The sequence below is a fragment of the Benincasa hispida genome, chromosome 9 (assembly GCF_027475165.1).
Source record: "Benincasa hispida cultivar pf3 chromosome 9, pf3_genome.v1.1, whole genome shotgun sequence".
Classification (NCBI taxonomy): Eukaryota; Viridiplantae; Streptophyta; class Magnoliopsida; order Cucurbitales; family Cucurbitaceae; genus Benincasa; species Benincasa hispida.
Window position 1 is genome coordinate 87,663,827 of NC_143486.1, and position 7,377 is coordinate 87,671,203.

Consider the following 7,377-nt stretch of genomic DNA (forward strand, 5'->3'; position numbering starts at 1 on the left):
TTTATCTTTTTAAAATTTGAAAAAAAAAGAATTGAAATTTTTCGAAATTAAATGAGAGTGAAAAGAGGCCAAAAATTGGGGAGAAAGCAATTCGGTTTTTCAGCGACAACTTCCACAAAACTGTCAATTTCTGGAGTTTGACGTTGGATTGTGCTTCAATTTGGTCAATCATTTTGAGACATATAGATTTTGAACGGTTGGATTGTTATTTGAAGCTCTGGTTTGTTTGTAATCGCTGCTGAATAAAATCTATGAAACTAGAAATTCCCTCTCTCTCTCACTCTCACAAACCCTCTTCATGAAAGACCCTTACTACCAGCCGCTAGCCTAAACAATTTATGCCGTCCGACAGCAACAACTGCTGTCTATCTATGGTTGCCACCACCGCTGATGCCATTGTCACCGAAATTGATATTTTGGGTAAGTTTTAGAATTCTTGGACGTTCTTGACCACCCATTAGCTTTTGGCCCAAATTGATTGATATCCTTTACGTTTCGCTTTTAGATTGAAGTTTGGGAGTGTTTCTGGTCACTGTCTAACAAGGGAAACGAGTTTTTGAACGTTTACTATTCGAAGTTTGGAGATCAGTGGCGTGCTTTCTAGCAGGATTTACGATCGTTCGGTCCTTTCTTTGGTTTTAATTCAAGTAAATTGTTGGAGTTGGTTGTTGAGATGACCGTCCTTGACTTAATTTGAGGTAAGTGGTACTATTACCGGTGCCTTCATGCCAGACGGCCTAGATTAGATTTATAAAGTTAATTAATGGACTCTAGAAGTATGATTTTGTCGTTGTGATTACTTGTTGCATGGTAGTTATGAGTATTATGAGCATGTTTGAAATTTTATACAGTATTGGAATTATGCATGTGGTGCATGATTAGACCAATAAGGCAGTCTAACGTCTTGGCTTGATGCATGTTTTATTTCAGAGGACCAACGGGTCTAGTTTCATGTTTGACGGTGTGCCTTTAGGCCGCTAGACATACGTGAATCGATAGGTTCACGTTCATGTTATTTTTTCATGTTTGACGGTGTGCCATTAGACGACTAGATATGCGAGTCAAGGCAAGATAGTACGTCCTTTGGTTTCTTTTCATTATCTAAGACAAATGTAGTTGTTTCAGCCACAGACCCATCATTCTCTGCTCGTGGATGTATAGCCTGATCCCGGTAATGGGATCACTTATTGAGTATTTTTATACTCAACCTTTCTTAATTTATGTTTTTCAGGTAAGGATAGGAATGGACCGGCGGGTGACGAGAGGAACCTGTGATCATAGCATATGGGACATGTAAATCGCTTCCGCTCAGTTTATGTTTTCAAGCTATTTAAAAGTTTTGATTTGAAAGTCAATGTTGGTCAAAATTTTATCTGTTTAAGTTATTTTTTTCTTCATTATTTTAGAAAACTGTCTTTATTATTTTAATGAAATTTATTTTCCTCAATGGTCAAAATGTTTTGAATGTAGCCATTACACATCGTCATTGCACAGTCTCTCGTATCAGATAATACTTCCTCTCAATATGTTTTCCGTGTTTGTGGCTACGAGGCTCTTTAGAGTTAGTTACTGCCCCACCGTTGTCACAGTATAAGGTAATAGGCAAGTCCATATTTGGAACCACTTCCAAATCACTTAGGAACTTATTGAGCCAAACTATTTCTTTTGCTGCTTCACAAGCAACTACATATTCAGCCTCTATGCTAGAGTTTGCAACGCATCCTTGCTTAATGCTACGCCATACTACAATTCCCTATTTAGGACAAACATTGATCCTGATGTGGATTTCCTAGAATCCTTACCAGTTTGGAAAGCAGAGTCGGTGTATCCCGTAAGGATCAAATTCTTAGATCCATATGCCAACTTGTAATCCCTCTGTTAGGGTTGATGCCCTAAATCTCGTGGGTCCTGTAGTTTGTAATTGTAATGTACAAATGATTTATTTATTTAATAAAATGTGAGATATTTTTATTCGACATTTAGTATCATTAACCCACAAAACCAATAAACTAACATCCAAGGTTATTTTTTATAGCTTAAACATGTATGTAGAGACATACAGGTGGATCATATTTAAGTGATAACCTAAATGGTCTATAGTAAATGGATAAGGCTGGATACCTTATCCTGGTGACATTACTAATATGACCCGTTTTGTAGATGTTACAATTGTTGTAAAGTGCTACAAATGATATGATCCTGATCATTCATGTGGAGACATGTGAGTGGAGGTGTTCCATACAAAAAGGTTTGTATAATACTGGACCACGAAATGAATAGTTTCATTACATAACGTCGTTAATAATATAGACTTACATTTCATCAAGATGACCATGGGTAACATGACCTGAATCCTGAATGAGTTGTGAACTCCTGCCTATGAAGGCGGTTCTTTAATTTGTGGTGAGAGTGGCCAAATTGCCGACTCAATAAGCCTACCATTTTTGGATTCGTTTGATTGGGGAGCTGGGAACACAGCTACACAAGACGAAATTTACTCCTTCCCTAATGTCGGGATAAGTAGATAAATTGCTCCCTTAAGAACTGATTCCGGGGCTTGAACAATGTGAAGGTTCACCCTTTCTTGGACCGAGAGGGTTTGGTAATAGTTGGACTATGACTTATTGTTCATTGGAGGGATCAGTGGTACTTAAAGAGTTAGATGTAACTACAGGGGAAAAACGGTAATTTTGGCCCAACTATACTTACGAGCAATTTGTGAAGGATCATCTCACTGTTGACTGGTTATATCCAATGTGTTGGGGTTGATGCCCTAAAGTCTCGTGTCCTGTAGTTTATAAACAGTTTGTACGAACGCTTGTATTGTTAATATATGATATTTACTTCACATCCTGTATTTTACTCAGTTACTTATTTTATTTGCTTTATCACAAACCAATAAACATAAAATCCCTAGTTATCTATATGTGACTCAAGCATGCATGTGGTGACATACAAGTGGATCATATCTTGAGTGATAACCAAAATGGTATATAGTATATGGATATAGGAGGGAAACCTTATCTTGGTAACACTACGGATGCGACCCATTTTGTGGAATGGTCACAAGTATTGTGACTTGTCACAGATGGTCTCATCCTGATCATTCGTGTTGGGGACATGCGAGCGGGGGCGTCCTATACAAAGTATTTGTATAAGACCTAACCACGAAGTGTTAACGTCTCGTTATGTAACACCATTCATGATAGAGACTTCACTTCACTAGGATGACCATAGGTAACATGACCTCAATCCTGAGTGAGTTGGGAACTCCTACCATTGAGGACGATCCTTTGATTTGTATGGGTGCGAGTGGCCAGGTCACCGATTCAGACCTACCATTTTGGGGATTCGTTTGATTTGGGAGCTGGGAACTCAGCTATACAAGATGGAATTTACTCCTTCCTCGAGGCAGGGGTAAGTAGATAGATAACTCCCTTAAGGCTTGATTCCGAGACTTGAATGATGTGGTGCTACACACCTTTTCTTGGCCAGAGATGTGTTCACACATAGTTGGACTATGTTGTATTGTTCATTAAAGGAATTAGTGGTACTTAAGGAGTGAGATGTAACTATAGGGTCAAAACGGTAATTTGGCCCAACTGTAATTACGAGCATCTGTGAAGGGTCATCGTATTCATGATTGGTTATATCTTATGGACACAGAAATATATCTGTGGTAAGAAGAGTTCAGCTGTTTGTCTTTAGTGGAATGCCTGACAGTTAACGGATGGTGGATCCCGTGGCTAAAGAGTTTAGTCAGCTATTCACGGACTGTTGGAGCTTCGAGCCACAGGTCCATTAGGTCCCCTGGGTAGCTTGGATAAAGTCGAGAACTAGTCTTTGGGTTAATTTGAAATGTTCAAATTGACAAGAGGAAGTTTGATTATATATGATATAATTGGACTGGTTAATTATATATGATATAATTGGCTAAATGTTTGAGACACATTATTTTGGAGGAAATAAGATATAAATATGATTTATATCAAGTAAAGGAGAAAATACTATAGTAGATATGTGATATCAAACTATAGGATAAAAATATAATATGATTATATTTATTAATATTTTAGTTGATTAATTATATTATAATTAATCCAAATATTCAAGTTCGGACATGGGTTAGTGAGGCAACATCGATTATTGTAACCAATGAGTTAAAATGAAAATAGTTTCCATTTTGATCAGTCGCCTGAAGAGAAAAAGAGAGAGCGCGCTGGTGTTTCCTAAACGACCGCTTAAGAAAATCGAGAGACTATACGATAGCTCCTCTCCGCCTGAACGATCATCTACCTCATACCTAAACGATCGCACCCTATTTCCTACACGATCGGATAGCTTCTCTAAACGATCGTATGTGTGCCGATTTTGCTAAATGATCATATACCTTTTCCTAAACGATCGTTTAGTAAAACCTACACGATCGTGTAACTCCTCCTAAACGATAAGCATTTCTGCTATGCGATAGCATTTTTTCCCTCCCACTTGCTTATCGCCTACACGATTCGTGTTTCCTTCTTCCTCTACCAAGTTCACCAAATACCACACTTTGGGTTCTCACTCCGAGAATACCCAGGGCTTTTTAGTGCTGGTGTCGTCCCCACGGCGTTCGTGTTCGTGGTTGCTCGTCTGCTATAGTCGACGCTGCTACTGGGCATTAGTAGATCGCTTTGAGGGTTTAGCTGCGTTGAGTTCCGAAGTTCAAAGACTGTCTTCAACTTGTATGGAACTTTCTCCCTTGTTATTTATCTTGTTTTTAGCATGTCGATAATTAGTGTTTGTTTACATAACTGTTCGTATGAATGTATAATATGTAGTTCGGTCATGGTGAGATTAGAGCGATCCGAACGCGCTCATGGAACTCTTAGATATGAGATCCTTCAATTGGTATCAGAGCCAGATTCTGATACTCTGATTTCATCTGTTGCAATGAAATGAGATTTACATTCAGGGTGCATTTCTACGCTGTTTGATGGTTAAACTTGTTGTGGATGTACGGATTAATGGATGTTTTCGGGATGATTAGCCTTGGTTTGATTTAGATCCTTTTACATTTGCGATTGTTTGTAAAGGCCCTGCGATTTTGGGTATTAATAATCGTTATCGAGTCTGTATTCAAAGTTTGTTTGAAGTTGAGTCGTTCGAAGAAGTAGATCTGTGCAAGCATTGCATAAGAGTGGTATGCAATTTAGGCAAGCGTTGCAGTTCTTCGAAGAAGGAGGCGATCTAGGGTTGATCGCATTGTGAAGAAGATGTTCTACGCGATTGTTGTTGATCGCATCGTAAAGATGGAGTACGCGATCGCTGATGAATGCATCGGTTAAATGATGGGGATCGCATCGTGTTTGACGATCGGGTACGCGATCGCTGATTATCTCGTCGTGTAGATGATGAGATGCTCGCAGATCGCTTAACGCGCGGGTGCGCTAGACTATCGTTTAGGTCAGTAAGCCTCATCGCTTAGTAACTGACTAAACGATTGTTTAGTATCGCAAGGTAAATCGTTTACCTGGTTGCACGCATCGTATAGACAATGAGATGCTCGCGTATCATTTAAAGCGCGCACGCGCTAGAAGATCGTTTAGGTCAGCACGTTTCATTGCTTAGTAACTGACTAAACGATCGCTTAGTAACACAAGGTAAATCGTTTACCTGTCATCGCGCTATGCGATCGCATAAACAATCAGGCTTCTCAGTCTCGTCGTCGTCTACGCGATCGTTTACTTATGCTCCTATCGTATAGTGCACGCTGAACGATCATCTATCTACTGGAATTTACTACATGATGAAGATCTCCTAGCGGTTCAAGACCCGTTCGCCTGTGAACCGGTTATCTCAATGAAAAATGTAATAGATAAGTCCGATTTTTGTAAAGGCTCATCTCGGTCCATTAATCCTTTATTTATTATATGTGATGTATGCTTTTTATATGTCATATGGTATGCACATATAGTAAATCACACCTTAGGTTATGCAATGGTCATGCATCATCTCTTTATTGTAATTGTTATAGTTTAGAGAAGCATGATTTTAATTATGTAAGAGCATGCTCATGCACCATATAATATAAGAGTTATATTTATGCATGCATAAAAAACATTGACATGCATCATCTTTATATTATAATTGTTATAGTATTAGGGTGAATGATAGCATGTTTGCTTGGTTGTTACGCGTCATATAAAAGTTATATATAGTAATGACCGGGCATTGCATGAAGTATGACACATAGGTTAATTTTATAAATGTTATAAATGCCTCGTTATGCGCAATGGTTGTAGTTGTTTCTTTTTAAAAGTTAAAGAGAAATTAGAACTAAAAGTAATAAAAAAGACATGCATGCTCACTTAGGTTTAATTCATAGTTTTAAAGTGTTTAAAACTTGGATCACATACACCTAAGATCCCGATTCTAATACGATTAACAACCCTGAGGCTTTAATCTTTTAATCAGTTTAATAGGATTAAATTGGCTAATAAAAGGTTGAAGTGTAGCAAATCTATCTATAAGGGACATTTTGTCTAAGGCCGGTTCTGTTTAGGCTGGGGTATTTAAGTTGACGAAAACGTAACACCCCTACCTGGGAACTTACCTGAAAAAGTGAATTAGATAGATTTGATGCATGCATGCAAGTTAAAGACAGTCCATTAAAGTTTTTAAATGTGACTACTTGAACTTGTTCATATTTCATAGACAAACGTTGTTTATGAGCAGAGTTTAGAAAGACGACTTAGACTAAAATCAGTAGCCGGATTGTCTAGGTTAATGAATCCCTAGGTAGAACATTCAGTGGGAAGTACTTGGGGCATAAGATGGTTCACTTAAACCTTTCACGTTTTTCCTAAATAGTCCACACCGTGAGACCTACCCTCGGCCTCGCGGCACCTTTGACGTGTCCCCCCAACGGATGGTGCTTAGGTAGGTCAATAGTAAGGTGGATGGAGAGAGTGTTCATAGTAAGTGGGAGCGGGAAGTGCGACAACTTATCCCTCGGTCTCCCTCGTTAGGTTGAATAAAGTTACTGTGCATCGCCTTGAGGCACCTGGGGAGTGTCCCCCTAAAAGATGGCAGTTTTGCGTGTTTCTTTATTTGATCTCCTGTTAGAGGATAAGGTAACTTAGTCTCTTATTCTAATCTGCTTCTTCCCTACGACAGGCTCATTGGGCAGGACTCTAGCACCGAAAACGAGGGGTTACACTTACACGAAATAGTTAAAGTTTAACGATTCTGGACCGAAAAATTGTGGCTGTTAGGTTCAGTTCCAAGAGTTGGTTCTGCCTAATGGTTGAGAATGTCTCATCACAGCGAAGGGGCAACTGATCACCCCACCGGTGCCGTTTGTCCTGCCTCACTGGGGCATCATTGCAAAATAGA